The 11,240-nt window shown below is 41.9% G+C and overlaps 1 long non-coding RNA gene across 2 annotated transcripts; it reads right to left on the reverse strand.

Moving 5' to 3' along the window:
• Window positions 1-316: 316 nt before the first annotated feature.
• Window positions 317-3,240, reverse strand: LOC109745648 (uncharacterized). Of its 2 annotated transcripts, none has more exons than XR_012202679.1 (5): window positions 2,973-3,240; window positions 2,587-2,687; window positions 1,335-1,396; window positions 869-934; window positions 317-610 (listed from the first exon to the last, which is right to left on the reverse strand). It is a non-coding gene; the product is annotated as an uncharacterized lncRNA (long non-coding RNA). The 2 variants fall into 2 exon arrangements; XR_002228605.4 differs by having other exon boundaries at window positions 1,335-1,399.
• Between the last annotated feature and the right edge of the window lie 8,000 nt (window positions 3,241-11,240).

An 11,240-nucleotide genomic window follows, 5' to 3' on the forward strand; every position in this document is an offset into this window, starting at 1 on the left:
GTTTGGGATGCGTAGCCTTATCCAGTGTTGCTAGCGCATAATGCAACGCTTATACTATCGTTGGTAAAAGGGTCCGTTGCAAGAGAACAACAGATAAAACGGACTTTACAACAATTTTATATGTTGGTGCTTGATGTACATGAATCAAAATCCCATTGCTTGGCAACGGAGAATTTCCAACGTTTCAAGTGTTGGTACATATATAGTGTCAATAATAACATTATATGTATATATAATTATATTGCTAGCAATTAAATTAATGCTCCATGTAAAGGCGATAATTATGTATTTCAAGTGAACGAAAAACAACACGATATACTCACGAGAGGAAGAAATCATATATTAGATCAAAACTGTTGGATTACAATAGTGGATATTACAGGAGGAACATCATCCAAATGTGATGCATAATCTAACAATTTTCTTGACAGTGAAACTTAAACTGAAAATATCCATCTTAACTAAGGAACAACATCCGACAGGAACGTCATCCCTACAACATAACTAAAACTAAATGCATCCGTCATCATCATCATGAAACGGATCATCGACATCATCATTGCAGTATAATCCCCACGCTCCCATATACTCATCCATTTATCTTTTGAATCTACAAACAAGAAAACAAAACTGAACTGTTAACACACAATACCTTGACATGATGCAAGTAGTAATATAGGCAAATATTAGTCACGTACAAAGGTTGAAGGCCATGCAAGCTTTTATTTTTATGCATTACCGAGAGTATTGCAGTTTTGCGACTTCATACCAAATATTAAGTTTGCACTAGTGCCATATCGACATGCACTACCCAGAATTCATTTCTAATTTCAGGACCATCAAGTTTAAATTTAGGATCAGAACTTACCATTGTATCTAGAGCTACGCCCTTGTTATGATTTTTCGGGCTCTTCAAGAATACTTTAGTTCCTGCCTGTTAGAAAAAATAAAAGTTGCCATATGAGAAGACAGAAACAAAACAGGGGAACATATGAAATGAATTTGAGCACAACAGATAGTTCATTGGCATCCATCCAACTCTGGGAACCACTTCGAGCACTCTTACAGCATGCATTAGCACCTTATGTTGTTTTTGTAGTCTGGACAACAGACTGATAGCAAAGAAGTAATAAACAACTAAAGAAGCCACAAATAGTCTAAACAAAATTTGTATGTGATTATGAAAGGATACCGCTTGTTTGCAACAGAAGTTTTTTCTCCCTGACATGCACTAACATTCTTATTTTTAACAGCATTTAGCAAGACGACTAGTAGATACATAACCATTGGAGCAACATATTTTGAACATATTGTATATGGGAATGGATATATACCTTATCTGCAGCAGAATCTATTTCCCTTCGCCCGTGCACTGAAATTCTTGTCCATTACATATCTGCTGCAACATGACAATGACCAAAAGTTTAAATAAATTATGTAAAAGACAATATTCTGTGGTCCTACTCGACCTTATGACAGTCATCCCCACAGATGTGAAGATGATTAATTCAGATTTCAGCTCAAACAATCATATTTTGAAGTAATTTCTACCCCTACAATCAATAAAAATAAGTCTTACCACATTTGTTCCTTATCAAATCAAAATAGCAACTCATTTAGTACTGAGTAGGTACTGGGAATAAATCAAGCTATTCCTATTTCATAGTGAAAACGATGAACTAAGACATGAAACCGTTACTCTAAAATGTAAATTTGCAAGGGGTCCATTATTTTGTTCATCAGGTGTATAAGAAAAAGAGCAAGTAACAAAATGAAACTCCATATAGCAGCTCTTTCAATGACCCCATGCTTTTTAGTTTTTTTTTCTATGCTGGGAACATTACTATGAATAAAATGCAGTTATCTTTCGATACTAGTAATTTAACTGTTGATCTATTTCAGTTGCTTAGGGAAGATGAACTTGTACTTGTGTGGTATGATGTTTAACTTGGTTTTTGCAGGGGGGAACACATGTTCAGGTTTAACACTATCCACGGATAGTAAGAGGATCATAAGCTCAAGGACACCCAAGTTCATTCTCTTTGGTGTTAAGGAGGTTTCCTTCATGCACAAGCATTATAGCTAGGCTGATGAGATTTTCAAGTTGGAACTGTGAGGAGATCCCATGGGCCAAGGCTGAGTGTGTTGCAGAGTATACATGTGTTTTCACTATCGTGCACATGGTTGTTCACTAACATTTATTTTGAGAACAAGTGTGTCGTTTTGTAGACTGGACTTGTAGTTGTGCTGCTGCAGATCATGTTCTGATATTCATAATAAAATTAACATTTTTCATTTTATTAGGGCCTCACTAGTCGACATGATACTTACTGCAATTTGTCCATAGGTACGACCAAGATAACACTTGTTCTAGTCACTCCATCGTCCATTTTCTACAAATGACACCCCAGCCAGAATACAATATGATAGCAATAAGAAAATAACAAGGTCACAAATGTCTGCACACACACGAAGAAAGAAAGAAAGAAACTATGCTAAGAACTAACCCAACTGTACTACCCAACTAGAATAGGATAGTCAGAATTGGAGGTCCATAAAGAAAGTCTATGAAGAGATTGAACTCACCAAGGTAGTAATGGTGCAGAACTACATTGAAATATTGCACGCGTCCACACCTGAAACCTTAATAGTTACTAGATTTAAGCCACCTCTTATGTTCAGTAAACCTAGGAACACCAAAACAAGGAGGCGTCAGGGCACTATAATGAATAAAACCTAAAAAGCTAATCTCAATCAAGTAGGGAACGTGTAAGCTTATAGAAGAAGAATCTGAAACAACCCCCTCTATCTCAAGGCCCCCAAAATTGTGAACCAATAACAGAGGACAGCTATCAAACACTTGGTGTGCACTAGCAAATTCACACAAGAGAAGAGTACTTAGAAAACATATAAGGGACAGATCTGAACCAAGGGGGGAGGAGGCAAAATCGTCAAGTCGTACTAGTATTTACCTTGTGTTTCTATGAATCGGGGGTGGGGACTGATCTGCTTTCCATCCCAGTTGCTGAACAAGACATGCCTCTTGTGCCCTCAACCTCAAATCCTCAATGAATCGGCGGCGGCGGGGTCAGCTACGAGGTTCAGGAGGGAGGGCAGGCCATGATCGATCTCCTCAAGATAGAGATCCTACGAGACGAGGAAGGGAACTGTGTTGATAAGATATGGGGGAGGGGGAGGGGGAGGTTTCCGATTTGACCTCCTCGCGATGCCAGATTTTGGTCTGCGTTCTTGATTCGTATGGCGGGTGGGGCCATGGTAATCAAGCGCGCGTGCTTATTCGCTATTGCGGGAGAGAATGGAGGGAAAGGAAAACTTTGGTGCGAAATCACAAAAGAATACCAGTAGTAAAAAATTATGCGAAATAATTTATAATTTTTGTTATTATCATATCTGGCCCTTGCTTGACACGCACATGTACATATATTTGTGCCAAACACAATGTGCTTCTTCTATGTTTGTAAAAATTCAGTGAAAGATGGGTGAAGTAATGTTGATTTTTGTTGCTCAAACCGGACCTGATTGGCCGTGAATTGTTTCTGCTCAACTTCATTCGTCGTCGCGCGCATGGTACCGTCAGCCGCGGACACCACCCCGCTCCACCGCCCTTCCCTTGCCCTTGTCGGCGATGAGGGCGGCGGAGCCCAGCGGCTAGGCCAAGCCGATCATGACCAGTTGGTCGTCGGGGCGGCACCGGCGCCGCGCGCAGACATCTTCACCGTGGTCTTTGACTGGTAGATGGTATAGGCCTTGGCCAGCGCGGCGTTTGTAAGGACCCAGTCTGGCGCAACATCGCGAACACGGCACGGTGATGCGCATTGCGCCATGTCATGAAACACGGACGTTCCTAGAGCACCGCGGCGACATTCTCCTGTCATAGTGTTTGAGCTATGGCACGAGGTGCCCGTGTGCATTCGTGAGCTCCAGGTATGGATCCAGCTTCACAGCGACCGGGCATCGATAGGGCGGCAATCAGTGATGAGGCGGGGAAGGCAGTGGCGAGGGTGGCGCCGAATTGCGGTCACAGAGGGAGCTCGAACTGTCACTAAAACTCCTCGTCCATTGCGGCAGCATCGGCCAGGAGGGGTGACTGTTGCTACTCTTGGTCATCCAAGGAGAGCACGACCTCCTTCTTTGATGGCGTAGAGGAGAATGATGGAACAAAAGACCACGCGCGGGCGGCGCCATGATCTTAAGGAACATCTTCCGCCGGCGCCGAGAGCAATCCGGAAGAGCCTGACTAGCCTATCTTGCCGGTCCAGGAGAGGATCGGATTGGATGCTATGGTTGTGCGGAGAGGAGCCAAGATGAGATAAAGATGGGGTTGGTCGACGTTGGAGCCGTACTTAATTAGCCCGGGCAGGCGGATTGATGCTGCTTCAATGGGCGCGGCGGTCGGAATATGCTTCTCGGTCGTCGCGCCCGCATTGAATCGGTGCCACACTCCCGTCCTGTCAGGTCGCTCCGACCGACATCAAGGCCATCGAATCGCGTCCATTCTGGAGTGGCTGGCCGACATCGATACGCCGGCGCAGTTCCTACAGCGGTTCGCGTGGGAGAGTGTTTTGTTGGAACTGCGTACATTAGCACGAGTCCGGATGCCTTCAAACTTCCCCAGCTTTGGTTCCGTTTCGAGATTCTGGCTCGCGGACTTAACTGTATATGTGTGTTAATAACTTTAATATATTATAATAAAAGAGTATAAAATCATTCTTATTTTCGGTAATGCCTCATTATTTTGTGACCTCATAATATTTCCCTACCGCTCAAAAAAATGCCTACAATTCATAGTCCAACGCTGCTTATTTTTGCTTTTTTATTTCAATTTACGCCTACGGCGAAAAAATATCTATTTATGCCTGGGGTACGAAATTTTGTCGTAGAGCAGTTCACGCTGGAGAGTGTTCTTGTGGGACTGCGTACATTAGCACGAGTTCGGACGCCCGCAAACATCCCCCGCTTTGGTTCCGAATTGAGGGGATTTTGGCTCGCGAACTTAATCGTATATGTGCGTTTTAATAGCTTTAATATATTATAACAAAAAATCATTCTTATTTTCTATCGTGCCTCATTATTTTGTGACCACGTAATGTTTCCCTGCCGCTCAAAAACAATCATGCCTACAATTCATAGTCCAATGCTGCTTAATTTTGATTTTTTATTTCAATTTACGCCTACTACGGAAAAAACCTATTTATGCTTGCGGTATGAAATTTTGTCCTAGAGCGGTTCGCGCGGGAGAGTGTTCTGGTGGGACTGTGTACATTAGCACGAGTCCGGACGCCCGCAAACCTCCCCCAGCTTTGGTTCCGGTTCAAGGGAATTTTGCCTCGCGGACTTAATTGTATATGTGCATTTTAATATCTTTAATATATTATAATAAAATGGTATAAAATCATTCTTATTTTCTGTCATGCCTCACTATTTTGTGACCTCGTAATATTTCCCTACTGCTAAAAAAAATATGCCTACAATTCATAGTCCAACGCTGCTTAATTTTGCTTTTTATTTCAATTTACGCCTGCTGCGGAAAAAAATTAATGCCTGTGATATAAAAAATTTGTCAGAAAACAGGATAGACTAGTGTTTACATATGCTTATGGCTACAACATTTATTTGTTTCTTGTGTTTTAAGGGGAACTTGTTGGATCGAAGGGAGAAAATAACTCGGCCCTACAGCAACGAGTTCAACTTGCCTTTCTCTTCAAGCCCATCTCTTATCCCGGGACGATCTGCAGGGTAAGCTGTTACTGGGCTTATTTTCCCTCCAAGCCCATCTCTTATTTATTCTCGCTCAACTTGCTTTCTCGCCTCCTGTTTTTCTTCTCTCGGATGTGCTGTGCTTCTGATTGACGGAAAAAACCGGCCAACGGTTAACACAATTTTGAAAAGTTCATAGAATTCCGAAAAAATTCACAATTTTCTAAACAAATCATGAAATTTAAAAAGTTCATGAATTTAAAAAAATGTTCATGAATTTAAAAAAAGTTCATCGATTTGGGAAAAGTTAGCAAAAACAAGAAAACATATATTTGAGAAACTTTTATGAATTGGACAAAAAATTCACGAATATGAAAAATTTCATCAATTTTGAAGAAAGCTCATCGATTTCAAAAAATGTACATTGAATTAAAAAAAGTCCATCGAATTTGGAAAAAGTTCATCAATTTTCAATAAAATTTCCCAAATTTCAAATGAGTTCATCAATTTTGAAAAAAAACATCAATTTTGAAGCAAATCTCAATTTTGAAAAAAGTTCATCGATACTGAAAAAAAATTCATGCATTTTGCAAAAATAAAAAAATAGAAATAGAAAAAAAGAAAGAATAAACGAACAAAAGCGGTCCAAAAAAACCCGTCTAGGGAATCTTCCCAAAACCGGGGGCTTCCCCGAACTGAAGAAAGAATAAAATGGGAAAATGAAGTTAGTAGGCACAAGAATTTAGATGTTCTAGTGTTTACTGGGTTTGTATTTGAAAGAAGATGTCTAGAGTCCAATCCCATCGCCACTCATCATTTTTTGTTCTTTAATAAACAGAAAAAAGGGTCAATGGGGTGCGCCCGTTTGTGCCGATGCCTTTAACCGAATAGGATTTAACCTGGTGTGGATCGGAGAATAAAATGAAGGGACTACGTGTGATTTGGTTTTCGCTCGAATGGTTAGCAGATATTTTTGCCACCACATTCATTATGTATGTCGGCGTCTCTAATTTTTATTTTTAATTATGTAAATTTCCAGTCTTATAACATACATAATATAGAACACATACAAGGCAACATATAAGATCTGTTGCAATCTATGTATGACACTATGGTCATGAGATGTAAGTCTACAACGCATATGCCGCAACGCTTATATGCGTATCTCTTGTGAATTTTGCAACCTATGGTCAAAATGTTGTAGAATATGTGTTGCTTTATAGGGGTTATCCTTGTAGTGAAACTCGATACTCTTATGGTCTAAGGAATTATGTAAACATTAACTATCTCTGTGTTATAAACCATTAACTTGTGACGAATGTATCTCATAGCATAACATCAATTCGGGTTGATTCAACACAAATGTCCTTCCTGACATTGTGCCCTCAAAATTGCTTGGCATAGACATGCCCATGATTGGGAAAACATAATCATCATGCAACACTTGAGCTAGTCTTAGAGGCACGACTAGGAATACATTTTACCGTTTATTATTCCACACGTGCATATGGGTTCTCCCCAGAGCCTTTATGGATATACGGGCTCGGGAACCACAACAGTTATAGCATGGAACATAAACATAATTATGAACAGGGAGATAATCAATAACATTTATTATTGCCTCTAGGGCATATCTCCTACACGATGGTGGGCCCGGATTCCGACGAATGGCTCGAGGCCATAAAATCCGAGAGGATCCATGTATGAAAACAAAGTATAGACTTTGAAAGAACTACTTGATGGTCGTAAGGCTGTTGGGTATAGATGGATTTTAAAGGGAAGACAGACAATGATGGTAAGTGTCACCATTAAGAAAGCTCGACTTGTCGTTAAGATGTTTTCCGGCAAGTTCAAGGAGTTGACTGCGATGAGACTTTCTCACTCGTAGCGATGCTAAGAGTCTGTTAGAATTATATTAGCAGTTACTGCATTATTTATGAAATCTTGCAGATAGGATGTCAAAACATTGTTTCCTCGACGATTTTCTTGAGGAAAGGTTGTATGTGATACAACCAGAAGGTTTTGTCAATCCTGAAAGATGCTAACAAGTATGCAAAGCTCCAGCAATCCTTCTAAGGATTGGAGTAAGCATCTCGGAGTTGGAATGAACGCTTTGATGAGATGATCAAAGATTTTGGGTTTATACAAAGTTCATGAGAAACTTGTATTTCCAAAGAAGTGAGTAGGAGCACTATAGAATTTTTGATGAGTATATGTCGTTAACATATTGTTGATCAGAAATGATGTAGAATTTCTGGAAAGCATCCAGGGTTATTTGAAAAGTGTTTTTAATGGAAAACCTGGATTAAGCTACTTGAACATTGAGCATCAAGATCTATAAGGATAGATCAAAAACGCTTAATAGTACTTTCAAATGAATACATACCGTGACAAGATTTTGAAGGAGTTCAAAATAGATCAGCAAAGAAGGAGTTCTTGGCTGTGTTACAAGGTGTGAGTATTGAGTAAGACTCAAGACCTGACTACGGCAGAAGAAAGAGAAAGGACGAAGGTCGTCCCCTATGCTTTAGACGTAGGCTCTACAATATGCTATGCTGTGTACCGCACCTGAAGTGTGCCTTGCCATGAGTTAGTCAAGGGGTACAATAGTGATCCAGGAAGGGATCACATGACAGCGGTCGAACTTATCCTTAGTATCTAGTGGACTAAGGAATTTTCTCGATTATGGAGGTGGAAAGGGGGTTCGTCGTAAAGGGTTACGTTGATGCAAACTTTGACACTAATCCGGATGACTCTGAGTAGTGAACCGGATTCGTATAGTAGAGCAGTTATTTGGAATAGCTCCAAGTAGCGCGTGGTAGCTGCATCTACAAGATGACATAGAGATTTGTAAAGCACACACGGATCTGAATGTTGCAGACCCGTTGACTAAAACCTCTCTCGTAAGCATAACATGATCAAACCCTAGAACTCATTGAGTGTTAATCACATGGTGATGTGAACTAGATTATTGACTCTAGTAAACTCTTGGGTATTAGTCACATGGCGATGTGAACTTTGAGTGTTAATCACATGGCGATGTGAACTAGATTATTGACTCTAGTGCAAGTGGGAGACTGTTGGAAATATGCCCTAGAGGCAATAATAAAATGGTTATTATTGTATTTCCTTGTTCCTGATAATTGTCTGTTGTTCATGCTATAATTGTATTAACTGGAAACCGTAATACATGTGTGAATACATAGACCACAACATGTCCCTAGTAAGCCTCTAGTTGACTAGCTCGTTGATCAATAGATGGTTATGGTTTCCTGACCATGGACATTGGATGTCATTGATAACGGGATCACATCATTAGGAGAATGATGTGATGGACAAGACCCAATCCTAAGCATAGCACAAGATCGTGTAGTTCGTTTGCTAGAGCTTTTCTAATGTCAAGTATCATTTCCTTAGACCATGAGATTGTGCAACTCCCGGATACCGTAGGAATGCTTTGGGTGTACCAAACGTCACAACGTAACTGGGTGGCTATAAAGGTGCACTACAGGTATCTTCGAAAGTGTCTGTTGGGTTGGCACGAATCGAGACTGGGATTTGTCACTCCGTATGACGGAGAGGTATCTCTGGGCCCACTCGGTAATGCATCATCATAATGAGCTCAATGTGACTAAGGAGTTAGCCACGGGATCATGCGTTATGGTACGAGTAAAGTGACTTGCCGGTAACGAGATTGAACAAGGTATTGGGATACCGACGATCGAATCTCGGGCAAGTAACGTACCGATTGACAAAGGGAATTGTATACGGGATTGATTGAATCCTCGACATCGTGGTTCATCCGATAAGATCATCGTGGAACATGTGGGAGCCAACATGGGTATCCAGATCCCGCTGTTGGTTATTGACCGAAGAGTCGTCTCGGTCATGTCTGCATGTCTCCCGAACCCGTAGGGTCTACACACTTAAGGTTCGGTGACGCTAGAGTTGTAGAGATATTAGTATGTGGTTAACCGAAAGTTGTTCGGAGTCCCGGATGAGATCCCGGACGTCACGAGGAGTTCCGGAATGGTCTGGAGGTAAAGATTTATATATGGGAAGTCCTATTTTGGCCACCGGAAAATGTTCGGGATTTTTCGATATTGTACCGGGAAGGTTCTAGAAGGTTCCGAAGTGGGGCCCACCTGCATGGGGGGACCCACATGAACGTGGGTAGTGGGGGCAAGGCCCCACACCCCTGGTCAAGGCGCACCAAGATCCCACCTTAGAAGGAATAAGATCATATCCCGAAGGGATAAGATCAAGATCCCTAAAAAAGGGGGATAACAATCGGTGGGGAAGGGAAATGATGGGATTTCTTTTCCCCACCTTTGCTAACGCCCCAATGGACCTGGAGGGCAAGAAACCAGCCCCTCCACCCCTATATATAGTGGGGAGGCGCATGGGAGCAGCACCCCAAGCCCTGGCGCCTCCCTCCCTCCCGTGACACCTCTTCCTCCCCGCTTGCGCTTGGCGAAGCCCTGCCGGGATCCCGCTACTTCCACCACCACGCCGTCGTGCTACTGGATCTCTATCAACTTCTCCTCCCCCCTTGCTGGATCAAGAAGGAGGAGACGTCCCCGCTCCGTACGTGTGTTGAACGCGGAGGTGCCGTCCGTTCGGCGCTAGGATCATCGGTGATTTGGATCACGACGAGTACGACTCCATCAACCCCGTTCTCTTGAACGCTTCCGCGCGCGATCTACAAGGGTATGTAGATGCACTCCCCTCTGTCTCGTTGCTAGATGACTTCATAGATTGATCTTGGTGATACGTAGAAAATTTTAAATTTCTGCTACGTTTCCCAACATACCATTTTTACAAAATCGATTCGCTTCCACATCTCATCATCATGGACGCGAGCCCATGGTGATGACGATGGCGTTTGCCTGCCGTACAACTTGATCCTCCACATCATGCAATGTCTATTAAACCGCACGCTAGCACAGTCCCGTGGCAACAATCGCAGGTGGTCGCTTGGACGTAGGCCTTGAGCGTGCAACATACACTGGTGGATGGAGCAGAGCTAGCTACCCCTATATCTCCATCATAGTTGAAAAACCACCTACCTTCCAAACATGCGTGACACCTAGATCTGCCGCACCATCAGAGTCGACGACACCCTTCATAAAAAGAGGAGATGGTGATGCAGTAAGGTATCCATGAGCCATACGAATTCATTTAATCATATAACTATCGTATCTCTCGTTGTGACGTACGGGCATTTTTGCTAGTTGAGAGAAAAACCTATAAGGCAATGTGCATGCAACTGAAGTTACGCTGGACTGGATTGGCTTGCAAGTGTAGTTGTATACAGCGTGAAAAGACGATAAAAAAAGTAAATTAGTCCAACAGAAGAAAAGAAAAAAATGAAGAAAAAAAATCTTGCAAATGTAGTTGTATACAGCGTGAAAAGACAATAAAAAAACGTAAATTAGTCCAACAGAAGAAAAGAAAAAAAATGAATAAAAAAAATCGATACTTCATATGCTTCATTGAGGTTGCCTTGCCTGCACAACTTC

Source organism: Aegilops tauschii, chromosome 2 (assembly GCF_002575655.3).
Source record: "Aegilops tauschii subsp. strangulata cultivar AL8/78 chromosome 2, Aet v6.0, whole genome shotgun sequence".
In the NCBI taxonomy this organism is placed as follows: Eukaryota; Viridiplantae; Streptophyta; class Magnoliopsida; order Poales; family Poaceae; genus Aegilops; species Aegilops tauschii.